The following is a 26,748-nucleotide window of genomic DNA, read 5'->3' on the forward strand; positions in this document are numbered from 1 at the left end:
TCTTTGGTTAATTTAATCATAAGATGGGCAGACATTTACCTTCTGCGTAATCCGTTTCACAAAAGGGCTTGCTACACAGTATTCCACAATAGTTACATTATATAGAATAGCATAATTAGTGAAATATTTAAAACCTATAAGAAAGCAGGGTAATTTTGAGAGTGTAGCACCATTTTCATAAAGTCAGTTGTTTCTAGATGCTTAATGAAAGTTTGGTCATTGTAGATAAAGGGGAAGAGGGAATTACGGATAATTGCAAGCTTCAAGCCTGAAACACTAGTAGCTCTCATTACACAGAATATTTGAAATAGAAGTATCTTTAGTTGGCATATGAGCAAGAATTTAAGTCAATACAAGCCTTAATACAGTTTTTACTTTCAGTTGATGTTTGCATTTTGGAACTTGAAACTTTTATTGCCAAAATTTGTGTATCTAATTCTGTGTAATCTCTGATAATATATTATTACATTTGCATAACACTTCAAATTCATACTAGAAGGAATTAATTGTACACGACAACAAGTAGGGAATTGATAGTTCTGTCAGGCACCTCACATTATGGGCATTCTGTTAAGAGGGCCATGATGCCCCATTAGGCCATCATGGGCTAAGGAAAAGAAGTTTTAGTAGGAATTTTTCTCTTGGCTACTGAGGATTGAACAGGGAAAAAACTATGAGTAGTCCTTATTTCCTTATGAAAAAGCCATTTTTTAAACTAGTTATGTACCCCATTAATGCCTGGGCTACCTCAACTTTGCTGGAAAAGGTCTGCCTTTTATACTTAAGTATTTTTAAAATTAATTTTAGCAGCTGTGGTTTTCCAGAGAGCCCCTGAAAGGCTATCGAGATTAATGACGGAGGAAACAGTTTTAGCCCCATGAATTAAGTGAATTGCTTGCTATTGAATTAAATGAATTGTTATTAAACCCCAAGTTCCTCAGTCTCCTATTTATTGCGGTTTCAGATAAGAGAGGAAGCAGTGGTAACAACTGAACACCCTTCTGAATCCTGTCCTTATTCCCAGGGAAGGGTACTTCCAAAGGCCCACAGACTCCCTGAAGATGAGTGTGGTTGGCAGGGAATGGTATGTCATGACTATTCTTGGAACTGGGCTTGACTGTTTCTGTGCCTCTTTGGCAGAAGCCAGAAGGGTTGGGTTGGATCTCAGGGCATCTTTGGAATACTTAGGATGCTTAGTGTAGCAGCCCGGCTTGCAACAACAGCTCAGTCATCTTACAGGTTTTTTGATACCTGTTCTCATAAACAGAAACCTGCTCCTCACTAGTCCATTCTTTCCCCCTAGGATAGGGTGTTAAATTAATGCTTATTTTTCTATTAATCATACTCCTGAATTTGGCCCATCAGGAGCAAGGTTTTACTTCTCATAAATGTTCAAATGCTTGTATTTTTCCTAGGTTAGGAAAGTATAGTAACACTAAAAACAAACTGGCTGCTACTTCATTACTTTTGTTTTCTTGAATAGCACTTGAACATGTTTGCTTTCATTTGCAACATGAGATATTCTTAGAACTTGAAGAAATCTTCTATGCCTATAGTTAAAAAGGAGTGTTAATAGATTTTTGATTAATTTCCTATAACCTCTTTTGACTGTAGAGACTATGGTAAGAATTTGTATAGCCTGAAATCTTCTTTATTAATTTACCTCATCATTGCCTTTCATCAGCCTATATGTCTCTCATTGCCATTTTTTTTTTCAGTGTATAACTTTCTTTTTTTTTTTTTAATCTTCATTTTATTGAGATATATTCACATACCACACAGTCATACAAAACAAATCGTACTTTCGATTATTTACAGTACCATTACATAGTTGTACATTCATCACCTAAATCAATCCCTGACACCTTCATTAGCACACACACAAAAATAACAAGAATAATAATTAGAGTGAAAAAGAGCAATTGAAGTAAAAAAGAACACTGGGTACCTTTGTCTGTTTGTTTCCTTCCCCTATTTTTCTACTCATCCATCCATAAACTAGACAAAGTGGAGTGTGGTCCTTATGGCTTTCCCAATCCCATTGTCACCCCTCATAAGCTACATTTTTATACAACTGTCTTCGAGATTCATGGGTTCTGGCTTGTAGTTTGATAGTTTCAGGTATCCACCACCAGCTACCCCAATTCTTTGGAACCTAAAAAGGGTTGTCTAAAGTGTGCGTAAGAGTGTCCACCAGAGTGACCTCTCGGCTCCTTTTGGAATCTCTCTGCCACCGAAGCTTATTTCATTTCCTTTCACATCCCCCTTTTGGTCAAGAAGATGTTCTCCGTCCCACGATGCCGGGTCTGCATTCCTCCCTGGGAGTCATATTCCACATTGCCAGGGAGATTCACTCCCCTGGGTGTCTGATCCCACGTAGGGGGGAGGGCAGTGATTTCACCTTTCAAGTTGGCTTAGCCAGAGAGAGAGGGCCACATCTGAGCAACAAAGAGGCATTCGGGAGGAGGCTCTTAGGCACAACCATAGGGAGGCCTAGCCTCTCCTTTGCAGCAACCATCTTCCCAAGGGTAAAACTTATGGTAGAGGGCTCAACCCATCAAACCACCAGTCCCCTATGTGTCAACTCATTGCCATTTATTGTCAACTAAGTCCCCTATGGTCAACTCATTGCCATTTATTAGGCTTACAAGGCAGTGGCATGCCAGACAGTAGACCTCCTAGAATATCTGTCTGCTAGGAGGCTAAAATTAAGACCTAGATGTTTACTCCCTTAAGGCTATCTATGCAAGTGTCCAATTTCTAAAAAGAGAGTAGTTCCCCCTCTCCCCCATACCTCAGGTTGCTAATTTGTCTCTTTTAGTTAGCTTCAAATTTGTACCCATAGTACTCCTGTTAAGTGGGAGATATTTACTAACCTTTTGGTTTTATGAAGCATTCTCAACAGTGGAAGTGTGGTCCAAGTCACTGGTGATGGCTTTTGTGTTCTGAGGCTGGGCAGTGAATAGAAGGTCTCTTCAAGAGATCAAGGGAATAGGGTGAAGGAGCTAGCTGGGTGGACATCTATGAGTCGGGTCTCCCTTCCTGCCCCTTTATTTTTCTCTCTCTGGCATTAGGTATCCATAACTTCCTGTAGCTGCTTCGGCCATGTATGTTTTCTACCCTGCCCAACTGTGCTCCCTACCTCCCCCAAAAAACAGAAACTGTTTCATATCTTTTCTCCTGTTTTTGAAATAAAAAGTTGTTATAATCCAACTTAGCCCTAAGACTGAAGGACACTCCAGGCACGGAGTTAGACATGAGTTTAATAGGAGTTACTTACAATCTTGCAAGTTAACATCATGCTTCAGGTTTTGGAGAGGAGAGGTGTCAGTATAATTTATTCTTTTAAAAATTTTGTTTTGCTTTTATATAATCACATATCATTACGTGTTCAAATGTCATTCTTTTTCAGTTTGAATTAGCACCTAGATAAGATCTATACATTGCAATGGTATATTTAATAATTGATGTGGTGTTCAGTAATATGCTCTCTAATGCAGTTGATATGTATTTTAAATCTCATGATTTCTAGGTTTTCTGTCTTCACTCTTGATATTATTTTGGGCTGAGTAAAGGGTTATTATTTCTAAAAAGCCAATGAAAGCCTTTCTAACTTTAAAATTTGTTACTATGGTACTATAATTGTATGAGCTGTTTCCTGGATATGAGCTATTTCCTAGAACATGCTTTCAAAACCATTTCTTGATGGTTTTGTAAGAATCCTAAAAATGTTATGTAAGACATTTGTGCATATGGAAGTAGTTTTTTTTTTTTAACTAAAATTTTTCTTTATAATTTAGGATTTTGAATAATTTAGAAATGTTCAGATAGGGGCTTGTTATACCCATGGTTTACAAAGCAGAGTTCCCCATAACATTCTGGTGGACATTTGTCTGACCTTTTGATTTTAGTATGTTCAAAAAGAGAGTTGCTTATTTTTAGGGCAGTTAAAACAGAGCTCTCCCATATATGTTTGTAATAGGTGATAAAATAGTCTTTATGGCATGATTTGAGGAACATCAGCAGTGTATCACTGCCTACTTGTTAATGCCTAAGATTCTTTCTTTGGAGCATTTCTTTTATTTTTAACTGAATAATCTATTAAGATGTAAATATTTTTATAGAGAGAAATTCATTGCCATTATTTGTGCATTAACATTTTAGTACAAGTTACTCATCATATTATCTTTTAAGTACTAAACCTCCTGAGCACAGTTGTTCTGGAGACCCTGCCCTAGATCTGAGAGTAAATACCCCCAACTGTTAGCTCCTGTTTAGTTAAAATAGAATCTGTTCTCTCCCCTTTATTGCCACCCTACAATCAAAGATAAAATAACTTCAGCTCTTCAGGTAGAAAGAGACTGACTTGGATGGTGTGTATATACATGCATGTATGTATGCATACAGAGAGTGGTAGGAGTATCATGAAAGGTTAAAGTCCTGGAAGATGATGGGACAGTCACAGAAAGGGGTCAAGAAAGAAGGGACCAGATCTGATTAAGGAGTTACCTTTTCTTGAAGTACAGCATGTGCCAACTTTTTTTTTTTTAATATTTTTTTCAAACTTTTAAGTTGATTGTGCAATATAGAAAACTGAAAAGCACAAGAAGCAAAGAACACAAAAGTCTTCCAGAATCACAAGCAGTTTACAGTTTGACATATCCTTCTAGGTCCTTTATGTGTATACACAAAACTGAGCATACATTTTTATGTGGTTGAGATCACACAGAATGTATCATGCTTTTCATGTGTGAACTTTTAATTCTAGTCTTTGTTATTTGAAAATGCTGATTATTATTTATGATTTTTAAGGTGAATTCATTTGCTTTTTACTTTGCAATGAATTATTTTGGGCTCTAGCTCAGTGACTAGTTTCAGTGAGGATAAAGGTGTTTGTGGTTTCTTGCGATTTTTTTTTTTTCTTTTTTCTTGGGAAAATATCAGTAATGAGTAAGGAACATCTGTGACCAATCTTAGGTTTGAGTTTTTTCTTACATCAATGATTTTATTGTTCTTTTTCAGAACGGAGAAAATAAATTATGAGAGTTTTCTGGTTACATGAGACATGATTATGAAAACTCATTCTTTGAAGTTCCACAGAGTTCCTTACAGAGTTTTTATTTCTATTCTCCGTACCTAGGTGTAGTATAAATAACATGCCATACTTTATTTCACAATTGTGTAAAATAAATTTATTTTAATCAAATCTCTAACTTAAGCTCCTTGAGAGCAGGGTCTGTATATCTTTCATCTTTATATCCCCCATAGTATCTGGCAAACAGTAAACACCCTGCTATAAGTGGGATCCAGAGTGTGGTGTATTGTTATTAAAAGGTTATTAAACCAGAAAAAAAACAAAAGTTTGTAAAATTATCAATGTGACCCCGTGCCATATTGGCCAAGAGTTATAGAGCCAGTCACCCATCATGTTATATCAGAACTTTAGTCCCTTGGACAGAGTAGTTACTCAAAATTTTTGTGAATGGATGAATTGCTGTTTGTATTAATTAATGATAATAAAAAATATTTTTTTAAGTTTCCCCTTTCCATTTCATTTTTAGTTATTCTCAAATACAACTGTGTTGAGGATTTGTATTGTGATTTTTTTTTTTAGATAAAGGTATCATTTGCTGTTTTCTCACAATGACTAAAATAATCCACATTTGTTACCAGGATTTTGTAAAGAGTTAGATATAATTAAAATAATGTTCTTAAATAATACAACAAGAACTATTTCAGATTATTTCCTATACTTGACTTTCCCTGCTTATATTTCTCACAAGTGTTTTTAAAGTCTTTGGTCATACATTTGATCATTTCTGCTAATGGTGGTATGCCTGGTGTTTTGAGAAGGATTGGTTAAAACCCTCTTTTGTGCAAAGGGTTTACTCTTGTTTATGTTTTATTTTTCAGATTTTCATTTGGAATTCCATTTAAAGTGAAGTAGATCTAAGTCTCAACTTTCTGAAAAATTAAGGCAAGCAGAAGATAGAGAAAACTGAAACTCCAAAGTCTTTTAATACTATCCAGTATATCCAGCATTTCTATTTAAAGATAGGACTGTTTTCAATGAAATTAGACTATGTTATCTTCTGTGGATATTGTGGAGAAACTTAAGGCTTGACTACAAATGGCTGTAACCAGTTCAGTGTTGATTGACTTGAAAATACTGTTTGGCCCACACATAGATTTCTACCACAGCATACTGAATATTTTTTGCTTTAGTAATATTACTGTTAATACTAGATGAACCAGAATTTGGATGAAAATTTGAAGTCATACTAGTTACTATTACATAGCATGGTCTTCAAACTTTTTCTTTACATAAAGAACTTCTAAAAGTTATCTAAGTGGGGAAAGGATGTGACTTTAAAGGGATAGCACAAGAGAGTTGTTCAAATGAAGCTATTCTGTTTCCTGATTGTGGTGGTGATTATACAGATCCATACATACATTCAAATTCATGGAACTATACACCAAAAGTAAAAATAGCTACCTGTTCTCCTGCTCAGTTTTTTGGTCACATCTAAAATTCTTTTTCATTATTAGTTTAAACAATTGCAAATTATATAATTTTGGGTGTGTTATAAATATGATGTTTTAATATAAAACTGTTACATCATTCTTTAAATGTATCCAGGAATCTAAATACTATTGTGATTTATTACCTATCATCATTCAGTTTAAAAGTTACATGAACAGGCTTTTTTTAACAGCTGAGATTTTAAAATTATTTCTGGTTTTTTTTCGACTTGCATTTCTATTCCACTTCCCTCATAGAATTTATCCTAATGTAATATTTTATTGACCACCTAAACTGTATTATACTTCTCTGTACCTAAAATAGGTTTTTAAGTTGAAATTGAAATAAAATTTATTTTAGTTTATGTGACTAAGCATTTAAAATGTTTATGATTGATTTAGAATTTTAACTTATTACTATACAATCAAAACAATATGAGTATTCATTTTGATAATTAAAAGAAAAATGTTATTGGAAATGCATTGTATCCAGTGAGCTATTGCTGCAGTAATGTTGTATAATAAGTAATCTGAAAATCCCAGTGGCCTAAAACATCTTTTTTTACCCCCTCATGAGTCTGTGAGTAAGCTAGAATTTGGCTTATCCCAGCTGAGTATGACTCCAAGCTCACTCGTCTGTTCTGTGTTTCTGGTATTAGCAGTTACTCAGGCATAATCTTCTTGTGGAGATAGCAAAGCACAAGAGGGGTGAGAAACTGACAATACACAAAGCCTCTAAAGGCCCCAACTCAACACTGGCATTAGGTCACTTCTGCCATATTGCTGGGCAAAGAAAGTAATATGACCAAGCCCAATATCAATGAGGCAGAGAAATATAGTTTGCCTACTCTGTCAGTAGGTACTGCCGTCTTTTGGCATAGGATGTGGTTGTATAATTCTATAACAGGAAGGAATTGGAAAATTGGGAACAGTAATCCAATCTAAAGTGTATATGTCTTAATGAGGTTTTTCTTGTGCCTGTGGATATTATTTACTAGTATGAGACATCTAAATTGAGATTGGAAGAAATCAGTGTAAGCTGGGCAAAATGGGTGTGGGAGCAATGGGCGGAAATATTTGGGGCTGAGGCAGCAACATTTGCCCAAATAAAAGAGGATTTGGGGAACTACAGAGTTCAGTATGGCCTAGGCATAGTGGGTAGGAGGGCAGGTGATTACCAAAAAGGCAGGAGATTTAAGCAGAGGTCACTGCAAAAGAAACTTTTATCCATGTAAGGGAGATTAACTTTTACTTGAATACAGTAACACTATTGGAAGGTTTTAAACAGAGTAATGAGGTGATAAGATTTGCTTGTGCTGTAGGAAAAAAAAAAATCATCTTTGACTGTTTATGCAGATTTGGGTGATATTAGGTAAGACCAGAGACTAGATGACTAGTGAAGAGGCCCTTGCAGAAATCCAAGTGAGGAATGAAGGTAATCTTACCTGAGGGGGATGGAATTAGGGCTGGAAAGAGATATTGAAGAAAATGAATTTGAACTATTTTCAGCTGAGGAGTAAATTAGTTACATTCTGTCATTCATATATAATTTGAATGTTAGAACAAGGGCAATTTTTCAGTTAACATATATTTTCAATCTTTAGTTTTATAAAACAGTGTGAATGTTAACAGTGTATGTTAAAAATGATTTGTAAATAGTAAAACTTAATACAAATGTCAGTTATTAATGTTATGTAGGATAGTCGTCATTTGAATTCCTTGGGAAAAGAGTTAATAAGTGACTGTCTTGTTTTATTGAGGCTAGCGAATCACGTTATTTAGTAGCCTAGCGAGTATTTAGTATTTCCTGGTTTAACTGTTTGTCCCTTTGCCCATAATCCAGAAAATTCAAAGTACGTATTTATCTGAAAGAAAAATTCTTGAAATTATTCCTGTTCTTTATTGGCTTCTATTTGCCAATAACATAAATCTGAATTTCTTGGCATGGCACTCAAGAAATGCATACTCCCCCCTTCCCCACCAACAAACCAATTATGGGGCCATACTCGTCCCGACCCCTACCCCCCTGCCCAGATTTCCACAATATACTATGTATTTTGCTAACATTTATTAGTTTTTGCTTGGAATGCTTCTTCCTTAGCCACCCTACCTATTCTAAATGGTTGATGTAAAAATGACTTCCTATGTTAGTGTCTTTAAACTGGAGATGATACATGGGGGTACAGATACCATCTTTCCAGTTTACTGGTGTATCCCTCATGCTTGTTATAGTGCTTGGCACAAAGTGGATATTAAATAAATATTTGAATAATTAATACATTGATGAATTATTGATAGCCACTCATTTAGAGTTTCCTCTGGATTGAGTTTTATGTGTATGCATGCGACACATTCATACACATTCCTTGCACAGAAATTGTAGTTAATGTTTGTGTTAGCAGTTGTTGCATGCTTGCATAGTCTTAATGAAACAGCTGACTGCTTGGATTACAGAGGATTGTGTTGTAGATCTTTAGGAATGATCTAGGTTTATTGCTATTCCCTTCCTAGGAATGTAAGCTCTGAAATTGCATTGAAGTCATTGTACCAGGTTATTAGCTGCATTGACTTTGGGAATTCCATGAAAGAAAGGATTGGCACATTCCTTTCATCCCTTAGATATTTTATTACCTTTTGCCTGAACAACATAGGCAGTGATGTGATTCTGCTAAAGACAAAGATCTTGGAATGCTGGATTCCATAGATTTCATATGTATTTAGGAAGGACTCCATTTTCTCTAAATTTGTCACAATTCTTTACAGAAGGATATTTATGTATGTCTAAAAGAAGTGGAAATTTCAGATTTAGGTTAAACTGCAAATTGTCATCTGTAGGTATTGCTAAAATTTAGTGTTCTGTGGTGTGACATTTATGATAATGATGTTCTATTATTTTCATATAACCTGTTAGCCATTCTAACAGGTATGTAATGGTATCTCAGTGTGGTTTGAATTTGTATTTCGTTAATGGCTGCTGATATTAACATCCTTTCTTGTGCTTATTTGCCATTTCCGTATTCTCTTTGGTGAAGTATCTAATTTTTTTTAAATGAGTTGTTTTCTTAGTGCCTCATCTCATTTTTGTTTGGCCTTTATAAGTAAGTACCAAGTAAGAATTTTTCTGGTTCTCATAACTTTTTCTATTTTCTCATTAAAAGATAGTTTTGCAAAACTACAGGGATAGGCCGACCTGGTTTTAAATGTGAGTTCCTCTACTAAGTCACTCTGTGATCATGGATGAAGTATTTACTTTACAGGATTATTTTGAGGATTAGCTAATTTTAATTGACATCTATGAAATGCTTGAGACATAGCTGTTCCTCAACCGTACTCCTCCCCTTCAACCACAACCCAGAATTCACTCCCTGGAATACTAGTTTTTTTTTAGATGCTCAGTGAAAAGAAAGTCTGTTATAAAAGAAATCTGAGCTATCCTACATGCTGTAGTCACCTTTTGGAGGGTTACTGTGAACATGAACTAACTTAATGGCTCAAATAAGTTAGACATTTCCTTGTTACAGGGTTTGTTTTATTCAGCATTTTCCAATCTTACTTGATTATAGAACACTTTGCTTGTGACATCTACTTAACCTACTTTTATGGAACACACTTTGAAAAATACTGACTTAGCATGTTACCCCAGATAGTGTGGCATATGTTAAATACTTATTATTTGTCAAACATGATTTCATTTAAATTTAAAGTTTTTAAAATAAACAGTTTTTAAAATATGTTGACTTTTATCTTGAGATGGATTTTGCTGTGTATCAAGTCCTTCCTTTATGTTCTTTATGACTCGTTAATCCCATTTCTAAGGAAGTTCCAGGTAATGGTTCTGGAAGTTTGATCCCTAGACCATTACCATTTGTGATCTTGTTAGAAATGCAAATTCTTGGGTCCCACCCAGAACTATTAAATTAGAAACTCAGGGCGAAGCCCTATAATCTGTGTTTTTAACAGGTCAACCAGGTGATTCTAGTGCATGTTGATAAAGTTGGAGAACTCACTCTGGGAGTTTTTCAATTTGGGGATTTGTTAGCAAAACAAAACACCTAGGGAAAAGAAGAGTTAACTTATCTAGGTCTGACTAGGTTTAACCAGAACACCTTTTTGTACTGTCTGTTTGATGTTGAAAAGTTTTATAACATTTCTTAGAATGATAATGCAGCAGATTGGCCCACTTTATTGCCTAAGACAGAAGTTGTCAAATTGCAGGTTGTGTAATCAGTTCATGGAAGCTACCAGCAGTTAAAGAAAAGAAGGAATGTGGGGAAAGGGACGGGAAATTCCATGAACACATCATGTGTAGTAAAATATTTTGTGAATCTGTACCATTTGTATATGTTTGTATGCAGGGTCACAATATCAAATGTATTTCTTACTGTGGATTATGCATTGGGGATATATAAGTGTGGGAGAAAGGAGCACTGTGTTCAAAGTCTCAAAACGGATTTGAGTGCCACTCAGTTATGATTGTTACAGCCCTCTTTATCACAGGATTTTTTTTTTTAATCTTTATTAGACAAATAACAGATTGTCCAGTTCACACATCTAGTCTGATTAAACACTGCCCAGCGGGCAGAGACTCCCCCAAGGGTGTGAAGCTAAGCAAGGGGCCCGTAGAAGGTTCCCAGTGGAAAATGCAGACCCGCCTGCCCAGCCGGGGGCCTCGTCACCCAGCGCCAGCCTCTCCAGAGGGCCACTTCCCAATAGGAACGCAGCAAGCATAATCCGAGGTACTTGGAGGCCTGCTCAAACACCCCTCTCTCGTCTGTCTCAATTGTTCAAATGCCAAGCGGGGCTCACAGAGCACATATAGATTCCCGGCTTCCCAGAAGGCTGAAAGGGCAGGCAGCTGTGAAAAACCAGACTATGTTTGTTTATGAAATAAAATAAACCTAGAAACTGAGAACCTTCTCATTTATCATCACATCTACCTTTCCCATAAATGGAGCTCTAAAAGAATTAAAGAACTTCAAAAATAGGTGTCACAGGATTTTTGTAAAGATGAAATCATTGGTTCTCAGGTTGAGGTGATTTCCCTCCAGGGGACATTTGACAGTCCCTGGAGATACTTTTAGTTGTCACACTGGGGTTGGGTGCTATTGACAATTGAATGAGTCAAAGCCAGGGATGCTTCTAAACATCTTACAATATACAGGACAGCTCCCCACAACAAAGACTTATCTGGACCTCAGTGTCAGTAGTGTTGTGGTTGAGAAACTGAATTAAATGATTACGTTCAAAAAATTATTAATTGTCATGTAAGGTACATAATATTTCTGTTTTATTATTAAGTCTATAATTGAATATTTTTTAAAAGATATATGTCTCAGTATTATCTTTTACAGCACCAATTTTTACCGTAACATGTAGCATCTAGGGGAGATGCAGGAAATTGGAGTAAATCTATCTGATCTCAGTGTGTGTTCCAAAAGTTTGGTGTTTGTTTTAAGTAGTGTTTCACTTGATGCAGGAAATAGAGTACTTGTTTAAGAAATTATTTTGCAGCAACAAGCAGGTTCAGAGAAGCCTGTATTTAAGTACATAACACCAATTCAATCCACATTATTTGAGAGATTAATATAATTCTGTGTTAGTCTATGTTAATCAAGTATAAAAAGGTATAGCTAACCATGGCTATTATTCAGAATTCTAGAAAGGCTTAAGGTAATGATACATAGTTACAAAAACAACCAAAAAAAAAGCATAAATTTTGAAGGAATGGGCACAGCTACCACCATATTTTCTAGCTGTTGCTTAAACTGATTGACTTCATAAATTCATAGTCAGAAAATCAAGAAATCAGCTGAACCAGAAATCCCATTGTAAACAGCTGTTGCTGATAGTTTATCTGTCTGTCAGTATATTTGCATCAGTATCTTGACTGGAACTATTTACCATTCCTTTACCAACAAGCTGTGATAATCTTTGTGCCAGTTTGAATGTATTATGTCCCCCAAAATGCCGTTATCTTTGATGTAATCTTGTGTGGATTAGATATAATTCATTGAGTGTTTCCATGGAGTTGGGACCCAACCAACTATGGGTGATGACTCTGGATAGTTTCCATGGAGGTGTGGCCCCACCCATTCAGGGTGGACCTTGATTAGTTTACTAGAGCGCTATATAAATTCAGACAAATGGAACGAGCTTGCTACAGCCAAGAGGGACACTTTGAAGAACACACAGGAGCTAAGAGAGGAACTGCAGTTTACAGAAACATTTTGGAGACAGCCTTTGAAAGCAGACTTTTGCTCCGGAGAAGCTAAGAGAAGACAAACACCCCAAGAGCAACTGAGAGTGACATTTTGGAGAGAAGCTGAAGCCTAGAGAGGGACGTCCTCGGAGAAAGCCATTTTGAAACCAGAATTCCGGAGCAGACTCCAGCCATGTGCCTTCCCAGCTAACAGAGGTTTTCCAGACACCATTGGCCATCCTCCAGTGAAGGTACCCAATTGTTGATGCATTACCTTGGACACTTTATGGCCTCAGTAATGTAACTGTGTAACCAAATAAATCCCCCTTTATAAAAGCCAATCCATTTCTGGTGTTTTGCATTCTGGCGGCATTAGTAAACTATAACAGTCTTCATGTGCTCTGTGACTGCTTTGCCATGCATCTGACCTTACTTGTGGAAAATGAGAGGGTGGCATAGCTCCTGTCTATGAATAGAAAAATTAATTGGTCTTGTATATCAGGTTCTAAAGATTCCAGATTAAAGAGGTTTATCTCTATTTAGAATATGCATTTTGTCCACATTAAGTTGAAATTAGCTTTCCGCCAGGCATCCAGTTCAATCTGATGGTTAGGAATGAAAGAAACTTCATTATTAAAGTCTGAATGTAGGCTTGGTGCACATTCCTTCTACTCAACCATTTCATGCTTATCAGTAAAATAGCCAATATTCATACAGCTCTTATTTTGTATCAGACACTGTTTTAAGAACTTTACATACAACTCTTTTAATTCTTATGCCATTTCTGTATTAGTCTCCATTTTATAGATGAGGAAATTCAGGCACAGAAATGTTAAAATATTTGATGAAGATTACACAACAAGTAAGTGGTAGAACTAGAATCCAAACCCAGATAGAATGGCTACAGAGTCTGTGCTGTTAGCCACCATGCTCTACTGCTTATTTATATTTAAACTCTTCTCACTGTTTAAAGCCATGACTTTTCATATTAAATGTTCACATGTCTTAGAGCCTTCTCTTTCCTTAGTAAATAAAAATGCTGAAATTCAGAAGGAATCATATACCCTAATCAACAGACTAATCAATCTGCCCCCACAAGATTGCATTAAAGAATATGGCTTTTCTGGGGGACATAATATATCCAAACCAGCACATGTGTCTATAGATTTACCTGTTCTGGACACTTCATATACAAGCATGCCTTATTTTATTGTGCTTCGTTTGATTGCACTTAGCAGATACTGCATTTTTTTACAGATTGAAGGTTTGTGGCAACCCTGCATTGAGCAGGTCTATTGCGCCATTTTTCCAACAACATGTGCTCACTTCGTGTCTCTTTGTCATATTTTAATTAAGGTATATACATTGCTTTTACAGACATAATGTTATTGCACACTTAATAGACTACAGTGTAGTATAAACATAACTTTTATATGCTCTGGGAAACCAAAAATCTTCTATGACTCACTTTATTGCAGTGGTCTGGAATCAAGCCTGCAATATCTCCAAAGTATGCCTGTAGTTGTATAGTCTGTGGCCTTTTGTGTCTCATTTCTTAGCATGATGTTTTCAAGGTTCATCTAGTAGCACATAGCAGTGCTTCATTCCTTTTTATGGCCAAATAATATTCCATTGTATGGGAATAACACATTTTGTTTATCCATTCATTAGTTGAATGTTGGGTTGTTTCCACTTTTTGGCTGCTATGAGTAATTCTATGAACATATGCATTTAAGTTTTTGTGTATACATATTATTTTCATTTCTTTTGGTTGTATACCTGGAGTAGAATTGCTGGGTCATATGGTAACCTTGCTTTTTAGAGGAATTTTTTTGAGGAATTGCCAAACTGTTATCCATAGTGGCTGCACCATTTTACAATCTCACCAGTAATGTATGAGGGTTTAAATTTCTGCACATTCTCACCATCTTTTGTTATATTCTTTGTATATATATAACTGTTGTGTAATTATTATTATTATTATTATTATAGCCATCCTTGTGGGTATGAAGTCGTATCTGCTGGTGGTTTGATTTGCATTTTCGTAATGATTAATGATGTTGAGCATCTTTTCATGTGCTTTTTAGCCATTTGTATATCTGATTTGGAGAAATGTCTATTCAGATATTTTGCCCATATTTTAATTGGGTATCTTGTCTTTTTATTAGTGAGTTGTAAGAGTTCTTTATATATTCTGGATACTAGACCTTTATCATGTGTATGATTTGCAGATACTTTTTCTTCCATTATGTGGGTTTTCTTTTCACTCTTGACAGTGTCCTTTGTACAGAAGTTTTTAGTTTTGATGTAGTCCAACTACCTATTTTTTCTTTAGTTTTTTGTGCTTTTCATTTCATAGTTAGGACACCATTGCCTAAGCCAAGGTCATAATGATTTACACCTGTTTTCTTCTAAGAGATTTATAGTTTAGCTTTACATTTAAGTGTTGGGTCCATTTTGGTTAGTTTTCTTAGATGGTGGGAGGTAGGGATTCATCGTCATTCTTTTGCAATGTGGGTATCTTGTCCCAGCACTATTTGTTGAAAAGACTATTCTTTCCCCATTGATTGGTTTTGGCATCGAAAAATCGATCAACTATAGGTATATAGGTTTATTTCTTGACTCTCAATTCTGTTCTGTTGATCGATATGCCAGTTTATCCTTATTTATATATTACTTTGTTTCCTCTAGCTTTTATTAAGTTCTGAAATCAGAAAGTGTGAGTCCTTCAACTTTGTTCTTTTTCAAGATTGTTTTGACTATTCTAGGTTCTTTGCATTTCCACAGGAATTTTAAATTCAATTTGTCTGTTTCTGCCAAAAAAGCAGTTGAAATTTTGATAGGGATTGGATTGAATCTGTGATTTGGAGAGCATTGCCATCTTAATAATAGTAAGTCTTCAATCTAGGAATATGGGATGTCTTTCCATTTATTTTGGTCTCCTTTAATTTCTTTCAACAACGTTTTGTAGTTTCTAGTGTATAAGTATTATGCTTCCTTGGTTAAATTTATTCCTAGATATTTTTTCTTTTGATGCTATTGAAATTATTTTCTTAATTTCATTTTTGAATTGTTCATTTCTAGTGTATAGAAATACAACTGTTTTATATAGATTGATCCTGTATCCTGCTGAATTAATTTATTAGCTCTAATAGTTTCTTATACATTCTTTAGGGTTTTCTATATAAAAGATCATATCATCTGTGAATAGAGATAGTTTTACTTCCTTCTTTGCAATCTGGATGCTTTTTATTTCTTTTGCTCAATTGCCCTGTCTAGAACTTCTGGTACATTGTTGAATAGAAGCGGCCAGAGTGGACATCTTTGTCTTGTTCCTGATCTTAGGGGGTGTGCTGGTTTGTATATATTATGTCCCCCAGAAAAAACCATATTCTTTGGTGCAGTCTTGTGGGGGCAGATGTATTAGTGTGGATTTGGTTGGAACCTATTGGTTCAGTGTTTTCATGGAGATATAACCCACCCAACTGTGGGTGATAGCTCTGACTGGATAATTTCCATGGAGGTGTGGTCACACCCATTTAGTGTGGGCCTTGATTAGTTTACTAGAGCCTTCTATTAGCTCAGACATAAGGAGCTCACTGCTGTAGCTAAGACAGACATTTTGAAGATGGCCATTGGAAGCTGATGCAGACATTTTGGAGAACACCTGGGAGCAAGCAGATGCCAGCCACGTGCTTTCCCAGCTGACAGAAGTTTTCCGGATGCCAATGGCCTATCTCCAGTGAAGGTACCCTTTGTTGATGGACACTTTATGGCCTTAAGACTGTAACTGTGTAACCAAATAACCCCCCTTTTTTAAAAGCCAATCCATTTCTGGTGTTTTGCATTCTGGCAGCATTAGCAAACTAGAACAGGGGGGAAGCTTTTAATTTTTCACCATTAAGTATAATATTAGCTGTGTGTTTTTCATAGATGCTCTTTGTTGTGTTGAGGAAATTCCTTTCTATTCCTAGTGTGTTGGATTTTGTCAAATTCCCTTTGTGCATCAATTAAGATGATCGTGTTTTTTTTCCTTTTATTCTATTAATATGGTGTGTTACACTGATTTCTGTATGTTGAACCAACCTTGCAGTCCTGGAATAAATCTCACTTGGTAATTGTGAGCAATCCTTTTAATACACTGCAGGATTTGGTTTGCTCGTATTTTGTGAGGGTTTCTCCATCTGTATTCATAAGGAATATTGGTCTGCAGTTTACTTTTCTTGTAATTTCTTTGTTTGGCTTTATTTCTTCTTAAAGTCGTTCTCTTCTTCTACTCCATCATCATGGAAGGCATTTTATTTTACTAACACATTCCTAGCCTTAGGTCAGAAGTCAAATTCACTAAACAAGTGCAGAATTTTGTAGTTAGAAGTGTGTTTTTTTCTTCTTACCTATGCTGTAGGGAAGATTCTAATGCTTTGAACAGCCAGCAGCTGCTGAAATAAGGCTAATGAATAGGTGCCATTGTTTCTTTTAGTTAAGGCAGTTAGAAATATCTGAGTTCATTACCCTATGATTTTTACCCCAGATCATATAAATTTTGGGGTCTGTATTAGGGTTCTCCAGAGAAACAGAACTGACAGAAATCTTAATAATTATTTATTACAGTAAATAATAAGGAGATTTATTATAAGGGATTGGCTTACATACTGTAGTGGTAGGTGCTGGTAAGTCCAAAATCTGTAGGGCAGGCCCCAATCTGGAAACTCTGATAAAGGTGATACTGAAGTTGGATCCAAATTCCCATTTGAAGCTGACAGGCTGAAGTTGAAGCAGAAATTATTCTTTCTGATTTCTGAAATCCTCAGTTCTGGCTTTTAAGACTTTCAACAGTTGTTCGAGGAAACTCCCCACATTGCTGAGAGCAGTCTGTTTTGTTGGTTATAGATGGAATCAGTCATAGATGTAATCAACTCATTACAGATGAAGATCCATCCAGGAAATACCTTCACAGTAAAAATCAGTCCAGTGCTCGCTTGACCAAATAACTGGACACCATCACCTGTCTAAATTGACATATGAAATTCACCATCACCTATCTAAATTGACACATGAAATTGACCATTACAGGACCCTTAAAAGTTCTAGTTTTGTCAGTTCTAGTTAAGTGATCCCTGGCACAGGAGGATATTTGATAAGCATGCACACATCTGCAGTGCTCTTTTGGTTCTTTTGTACCCGGTTGTTAATATGGTAGGTTTAGTTGTTTTCCGTTATAATTGCACAAGATTTCAAGACATAAAAATACCAGCAGAATTGCAAATTCTGCTTCAAGATTGTATCTCCACATAATCCCATATTGTCTGTTAAGCTGGGAAATAGAATAATGGTATTTTTCTAGAGAAGTTAAGGTGAAGATTAATGATAATGTATGTAAAGTATGTGGCTTTTATAAATAAGTACTCAACAATATTAGATGTCAATTCCCTTCCATCCTCTATCTTCTAAATTGCTCATGTATGTATAGGTACTAAAAAATCCAGAATTTAGATTTTGCTGCTTTGATGTTAGTAGTTTCCTCTTTTTGTTTGTTTGTTTTTCATGTCTTAGTGACTTTTTTTCCTGTTCCCTATTGCTGTTCCCCACGGTCTGGCTTAGCATTCAGGAGTAATCTTGATGTCTGATTTACATGCTCTCTTAGTCTCTCAGATGAATTTTATTAGTGAGCGCAATATTCTGCCCCCCCCCATCATCAACATAGAGTCAGTGGAAGTCTTGCAAAACTGAAAAAGAAAATTGAAATGAGTCATACTTTTGGGGTGGTTTAAATACACATAGCTAGTCCTTTCTTGACCTGGGTCCAGCTATCCTGGTGAAGAAATACTACTAGCTCCTGTTCTTAAGGATTCTGTATTTCGGCTCTTGGATACCTATAAAAGATTCTTTTTCTTTTATTTTCTTCTTGCTTTTTAAATTCTTAACCACTCTCACCTGATCTGTGGACTGGTGTCCTGGAAAGACATTATTGATTGTGGTGATGGTTAAAACAGACTTTTTTCATTACCCTGTGATTTTTACCCAAGATCATAAATTAAGCTAGTAATAATAGTGAATTTTACAAGGATTCATTTGCAGTTTGATGACAGACCTTCTAATAAAAATAACTTAGAGAGCTTTATTAAATAAAATGTCTTTAAAACTTTTTCACTATTTATAATTTTAGTGAGAGTTTTGTTTTAAGCTGGAGAGAAATATAGAGTTCAGCAGTGAAAACACAGAGATTGAATTTGAGCATGTGTTTATAGATTTTTTTGAGCAAAAAAATATATTTCAGCTCTAGCCCTAAATCAAAATAATTTTGTAGTTAGAAGTATGTTTTTTTGATTCTTACCTATGCTGTAGGGAAGATTCTAATGCTTTAAACAGCCAGCAGCTGCTGAAATAAGGCTAATGAATAGGTTCCTTTGTTTCTTTTAGTTAAGGCAATTAGGAATATCTGAGTTCAGCCAGAAGAAAATGGCTTGCAGCCAGTACCCGAGTGTCGAGAGTGTATATACACATAGGCAGGCCTCTTCATAGATACTGGAGGTCTGAAACAAGAAGAACCAGCTTTTTGATTTTTAGTATCACATGAAAGGATTGTTTTGTTACCAAGTTATTTACAGAGCAGTGACAGGTGTCTGTAATAGGATAAGGTTAGAGAAACTTTGGAACTGGAAGAAATATTTCCTAATGAACACCCACATGCATGTTACTGTTTGTGAGATGAGTGATGCTTTGGGAAGAATTTTGTTCAGCTCATGTTTTCTTTGAGGACAAATCAAAAGGAAGGATACAATCTATCTTTTTTTTTTTTTTTTGGTCTAAATAAGGCCGGTCAAACAAAGATGAGTTGAAGTCAAATTAGAGAAAAGCTTATTTTTTTTATTTTTTGGATGGATTCTAAGTTCTGACATGATCTATGCAACTTTTAAAAACCCTTTCCTGAATTATTGTGGAACTCTGGAAAAATTTGTGATTACTCTGCTGCTGGGAGGAGTAAATGGCAGAAATTTCCAGTTTGCTTCTATGGAATCTGCTGGTTGGTAAGCACATGTATCTCATTCTGATTAGTCTCAATGTGACTGTTAAATGCCTTTCTAAATATGGGCAGATGAATCAAAATCAGCTCACTTGGGATGCCTGGCTGTCTTCAAATCCTTCTCCAGAAGGTAAGATAAGGGCTTTTTCAGTTCTTTTTGTACCAAATTGAAGTGTGAGGGAGGCAGTCTGGTATAATAAAAGGAGTAAGCACTTTGGCATCAGACAAGACCTAGGGTTTTGAATCCTGACATCACCAACTAGCTCTGGGGCTTGAATAAGTTACTTGTCATTTCTGAGCTTCTATGTGTTAAGTGATAATAATGTCTTCCCTTCAGGGTTTTAGGTAATGATAATAAATTAGAATATATCAGTTGAAGTGTATAAAGTTCATGGTATATCATGTGCTTCGTAAATTGTTTTGGTTATTATAATCATACTGTAGGGAGAGCTACAACTGCTTTGAATCATTTTTAGTTGCATGGAAACTTCATTCTGGTATAGATTTGTGAACATTATTAATTCAAAAGTACTTGTGTGCCTGCTATATGCAAGGTACAATGATTAATACAGGGGGAAATCAGTGATCATATTGCCAAATGCAAAAGTCTGTTGGTTTAATCTTATCTGCAGATGATGATGTGAGTTCTTCCCAGGTGCAAAACCCTTAATCTTAATACTATCTCAAAACAGCTACATCTTCAAAAAAGAGAGCTAATGATAATCTAAGAAATAGTGGAAGGAGTTGCCATTAGGGAGATGTTATTAAGAGGTTCTTTTAGGAATTCCTAAGTCACACCCTAGATCAACTCCTTTATTTAAGGTCCTCTTTAAAGAATCTGAGCATGGAACTAAGCAAGGCAGGATGACAAGTTCCTATTTGTCAGTACAAGTTTTGGCCTCAAACCCCATTGCTGGCCAAATTATAGATCGTATTCTATGGTTGCATGAAAAGTTCATGCTGTCTACCAAGATGCAGGAGGAAAACACAGTAGACAAAATGTGGCCCAATTATTGTCTCTAAATATAATAAATCATAGCAAGTCCTCCATTTCCTTGAGGTTGGAAAGAAAGCAAAGATCCTGAATCACCCTTGTGAGAGGAATGAAGAGCTCAGCATGGAGAGAGGTAGCTTCAACTTCTTTTCTTTAGAGACCAATAAATAATTAAGGATGACATTTAAAAATAAACAAAATCATGAGCTTAATAGAATAAATGTCCAAAATATACAGAATTTTAAAACTTTGCTATTTGATTTTGGGAACATGTGAGGAGTATTTATACCTTTGGGCAGTTGGTGTTTTGGCCACAAAATGGGTAAAATATTTTCAGAATTGATCATAACATGTTTTATTTTAAATTCTGTTCATCCTTTAAAAATTCATAGATGGTTGAAATAATTGTATATAGCTTTATAAATATATATGAAAACTATTTACCCATCAATAAAGTTTGCTTTGAAATTTTTTCTTAAAACCCTATCACTTTTAAAGATCTTGGGTGTTAGGAATCTGAATCTCTGGACAAAAATAAGACAAACTTGTACATTCCCCAAACAATTATGTTAACTAATTTTCTTCTACTTAAAAAAAAAAATCTCTTTTATTACTAAATTCCAAATCTTAAATTATAAGAATTGGTAGGTTATATTTTAATTTTAATCTTAGGGTTAAAAACTGCTATAAAAATATGTATTAGAGAACATCTTTAAGAATGAGATAAGGAAAAGGCTAGACAAAACTGTGAAAAATAGTTATTTTGGGGCAGTGGGATTATGACTACTTTTAATTGTCTTTGTTTCTATGTTTTTAAGATTCTAGAAAATATGTTGCTTCTATAGTTAGGGAAAAATGTGTCAGCAAATATATATTAAATACATGTACTAGGAAAATGAATATCAATAAGACATATAATCCCTGCTCTTAACTGAGGTAGAGTTGAAAGGGTCAGACATATAAATAGTAGTCCTTTTTGTTTTCTGTATTGTGCAATATTTCTTACCCCCAATAACAATAACAAAAATCCTTGTAATTGTGATGCAGTGTAAAGTTATCAACTTTATCATAGGTGAGAAAGGAAACATTCTGAGAACATTGAACAGAAGAGATGCATGTGAATCAAGTGTTAAATGATGAGCTCACTAGGTTACTGGAAGGGTAGAGGATTTTAGGAAGAGAGAATTAAGATGTAGAAAGATTGAACAACTCAGAGAACTGCTGATGGAGCTGTATGTGGTTGAAGCATAAGGTGTGAAGAAAGTGGTGGGAGGTGAGACTGGAGAGATAAGCATATGCCAGATCATGAAGGATATTTTGAATACTATGCTAAGGCATTTGTAATTTAACTCTGTGCAGGTTTTAAGTAGGAACAGTAACTTGAGATGAGCTCTTTCAAAATACTAATGTAGAGTCAGTATGGATATTAGATTGAAGCAGATTGAAGCAGAGTGAGACTGAAATCAGGAAGATCAGGTAGATGAATGTTGTAGCAGTTCTGGCAAAGAAATGAAGAACCAGGGCAGTGGCAATGGGATGGAGAAGAACAGACAGACTTGAGGTAGAATCAATAGGATTTGGTGATAGAGGGAATTAGGGAGGAAAGAAAAGTATAGAATGATGATAAAGGGTTTCTAGATTGGATGAATCTGGGTGAATGGATGCGCTTTGAACAACAAAACAAACATATGCAGATACACAAACCAAAAAGAAACAAAACCAGGAGTAGGAACAAAATGGGGTTTTGGCACCTCTAGGATATCTAAGTGTACTCACCATTCAATTAATGTGTTATTCAAGAGAAGTGATTTGGGTTAGTGGGATTTGAGAGTTGTGGTAGGGTGAAAAATGGCCCCCCAAAAGATATACATGTCCTAATTCCTGGAACCTGTGAATGTTACAATGTAAGATCAAAAAAGGGCCTTTATAGGGTTAAGTTAAGGTAAAGGAGTTATCCTGGATTACCGACCTGGGCCCTAAATGCAATCTATCCTTATAAGAGGGAGGCAGACGAAGATTTTATACACACACAGAGGAGAAGGTGATATAAAACAGAAAGAATTGAAGGTGTGGTCCTTGAAGATTGGAGTTATTTGGCCACATACCAAAGAATGCTGGTACCTTCAGATGCTGAAAGAGGCAAGAATGGGATTCTCCCCTTCATCCTCCAGAGGGAACATGGCTGTACTGACTCCTTGATTCTGATTTTGGATATCTTGGCAGCTAGAATTGTGAGAGAACAAATTCCTTTGTTTTAAGTCACCCAGTTTGTGGTAATTTGTCAAACCAGCCACAGGAAACTAATATAGGAGCCAATAGTCTAGGATGGATACAAATGATTTCGCCTGTGGAGAGTGCATAGAATGAAAGAAAAGAGGAATGAGGATAGAAATTTCTGTCATCTGGCATCATCCAGAAATAAATTATTTTGGAATAGAGAGTATATCAGAATACAAAATCTCATAACTATTGCCATATTTTAAATTGATTAATAATATTTTCAACGAAATGCTATTAATTTCCATTGTCTATTGTATAAAATGTTGAACCATGTTGATAATTTCTAAATTTATGTCCTTTGTGGATATAACCTCACTTACATTCCAGTCTTGTTCTTATAACTCTTTAGTATCTGAATGTTACTTTATGTTCATTTTGCCCCAAACCAGAGTTTTAGTATTTGTTCCATTTCCTGTATCCTCTCTTTCCATATAATAAATCCCTTCTTTAAAACATGTCTTGAATCTGTTGTTCATTCCTTGGCCAGGCACTTGTTAGCTTCTGCAGGAGACTCTTATTCTAACTCCATGTAGGTCATCAGTAATCTTATAAACCTATCTTCTTTAAATAGTACATTCATTGTGTTACTGCTTCTTACAAAGCTAGAGTGTTTACCTGTTGCATACTGTGATGAGTCTGGATTCTTTTGTCTGGATGTCAGTGACACTTGTCATTTGGCCCACAAATACCTCGCTTTATTTTATTTACATATACACACACTTCTAATCAGTTTCTTCATCTTGTAAACTCAACCACTTGTATTAGGGGATGGTCAGAGGAAATGTAACAAGATACAGAAATTGTTTACTAAAATATCCTCTCAGAGAGAGTATTACATGCAGCTTTGAGAAATATTTTGATAAGTTACTTGGGCTACCATAAACCATATCACTCATATAGATGTGGGGTCTCAGAAATCTGAATCTGTGTACAAAAATTGAAATGAAATAAATCAAATTCGCTCTTGCCTGAAACAAATCTATTAATTAAATTCCTGCTGGGTGAGATGCCAGATTACCTGCAGAGGTGAATAATTCTGGTTAACTGCAGGGTTTTTGCTGAGTCAGGATTCCAAGTTTAGGGCCAGAGACAATTGCTCATAACCACAGAAAAGGCATTAAGTGCATGCAGTCTCATACAGTCTTTCTCCTTCTTACCCCTTGCCTTTCTTCCTCAGTGCAGCTTTCAGCCTTTTTTCTAAGTAAATGTTGAACAGATATTTAAAGAATGTAAGTTTGAAGAAGTATTAACTATTGGACTACTCAAGTTTTCATATGGTTTGGCCTGGCCATGAAACTACAATATTTTTTTCCCTATGCCTTTGTTTATATTGTGTTTTTTTTCCTGCTTAGAAAAATTTGCCCTTCCTTTTTCTGTAATGGAAGACTGAGTCCAAAGTAGGTTGACATCTATGGTTGTGCAGTTAGAGAAGTCTCCTGGAGCAAATGAATCCTGTTTAGACCTTCGCATGTATGGAGGATTCAGACAGGTAATAGAGCATGCATTCTTAACAGTGTTGTTAAGTTAGATATTTACAGTGGTTTGTGACACTCCAAAACTGAACCCTTCCCTACAAAACCTTAGCCTTTATTTTATTTTATTTTTTTTTTTTGATTTTTTTTTTTTTATTTTTATTTTATTTTTATAATTTTTTTATTGTGGAAAATTTCAAACTATAAAAAAGTAAATGTTGATAGAATAGCGTAACGAACTTCTATTCCCCCTTCACCCAGTTTCAACAACTATGAACCCATCCTCCCCTTCCACATCCACCCCTCCTGTAGAATTTTGTAGCAAGTCTCAGATGTCATATTATTTTATCTGTGAATATTTCAGTATGTATCTCTAAGCAATAAGCATTCTTTTATTTAAAATAACCACAGCATTATCACAGCTGAAAAAAAATTCTTTGCTTTCATCAAATATTAGGCAGTGTTCAAATTCCCAATTTTCTCATACATTTTATATGTTTTAATAGTTTGCTTGTTTGAATCAGGGTCTGGATGAATCCACACATTGTCACTGCTTGATATTTTGCTTGATTCTAGGTTACCCCTCAAATGACTTTTTTTTTTTTTTTATCATCATTTTATTGAGATATATTCACATACCACGCAGTCATACAAAACAAATTGTACTTTCGATTGTTTACAGTACCATTACATAGTTGTACATTCATCACCTAAATCAATCCCTGACACCTTCTAAACCTTAGCCTTTAGAATTTAATTTCTCTTGTTAAGGAGAAATTAAATAAATTAAAATTAATTATAAAATTAGTTAAATTTATTTAAATTGATTAAATTAAATTACCTTTTACTCTTTTGTAGGGTGATAATGAAAATAATGAGAAACACCGGTGTTCCGGTTTGCTAAAGCTGCCAAAATGCAATACACCAGAAATGGATTGACTTTTATAAAGGGGATTTATTAAGTTATAAATTTACAGTTCTGAGGCCATAAAAGTGTCCCAACTAAGGCATCAACAAGAGGATACCTTCACTGAAGAAAGGTCGATGGCATCTGGGGTTCCTGTGTCACATGGGAAGGCATATGGCTGGAATCTGCTGGACTCTCCCGCCGTTAGCTTTTGGTTTCTATTACCCCCTCCAAAATGTCTCTGGGCTTCTGTCTTAGCTTCTCCCTCTCAGCTCCTGTGCATTCCTTGCCTGTTTCTCCCAGGGTGTTTCTCTCTAAGCGTCTGGGGGTCCTCGCTTAGCTTCTTCAGGGCAAACTCTGTATTTCATCTATTAGCCTCTCTCTTGGTTCTGGTTTCAACAGCTCTCTCTATACGTTTTTTCTCTATACGTTTCTGGGTTCTCACTTAGCTTCTTGGAGCAAATTCTGGGCTTCATCTCTTTGCTTAGCATCTCCAAATGTCTTTCTGTATTCATTTCCCAGCATCTGAGTCTGTGTCAGCTCTGAGCTCCACAGTAAACTAATGAAGGACTCCAATAAACTAATGAAGACCCACGCTGGATGGGCAGGCTTACATCTCCATGGAAATAATATAATCCAAAAGGTCCTATTCACAGTTGGGTGGGTCACATCTCCATGGAAACAACCTAATCAAAATTCCCATCCAGAATAGGTCTTGCCCCCACAAGAGTAGATTAGAAGAACATGGCTTTTGTGGGGTACATAAGAGAGTCAAACCAGCACAACTGGTGTAGAGAAAGGGAAAAGATGCTGTTATAGCTTTTATTTTTCTGATAAATCTAATAAATCTTTAAAATGAGTTTATCCTCTTTATTACCTATTGTTTATTAGCCTGTTGGTGGGTTTCATTGGACAGAGAAGCATGATGAACTTATGGTTCTATAGCTATAGAAACTTAATTTTATTTGGGAAAAAAAGACATAAAATAGGAAGTAATACATTATAGTAAATAGAGTATAGAAATGTCCTAATTTAGTATAACAATTGCTGTTTTAAGCAAAGAATGCCCAGAGTTTAGTCAAAGGAAAAGATTGCTTAGACCGAAATGATCAGAGAAAAGTTCACAGAGAATCAAGGAATTTGAACTGAACCTGGAAAAATAGATAGGATTTGAATGGACAGAGATGGTAAGCATAATACTAATAAAGTACCATTTTGATTCTTTTGTGTGTGAATGTGAAAGTGTATGAGAGGTGGGGAGCTATCCTATATCTATTATTGACTTACTTGAAGAGAGTTATTCTTGCAAAAATTTAGAGGCTCTTTAATTGCTTATTATTCCTGTACTTT

At 35.5% G+C, this 26,748-nt stretch overlaps 1 protein-coding gene and 1 long non-coding RNA gene across 3 annotated transcripts in view; both read left to right on the forward strand.

Annotated features, from left to right (window-relative positions):
* Positions 1-26,748, forward strand: part of ABL2 (ABL proto-oncogene 2, non-receptor tyrosine kinase) — a 166,102-nt gene that overhangs the window by 68,246 nt on the left and 71,108 nt on the right. The gene's annotated exons all lie outside the window — the stretch shown is intronic.
* LOC119526294 lies at positions 19,618-25,410 on the forward strand. The gene is made up of 3 exons (XR_005215159.1): positions 19,618-19,749; positions 24,372-24,508; positions 25,350-25,410. It is a non-coding gene; the product is annotated as an uncharacterized LOC119526294 (long non-coding RNA).

This window comes from Choloepus didactylus, chromosome 2 (assembly GCF_015220235.1).
Source record: "Choloepus didactylus isolate mChoDid1 chromosome 2, mChoDid1.pri, whole genome shotgun sequence".
NCBI classification, from domain to species: domain Eukaryota; kingdom Metazoa; phylum Chordata; class Mammalia; order Pilosa; family Megalonychidae; genus Choloepus; species Choloepus didactylus.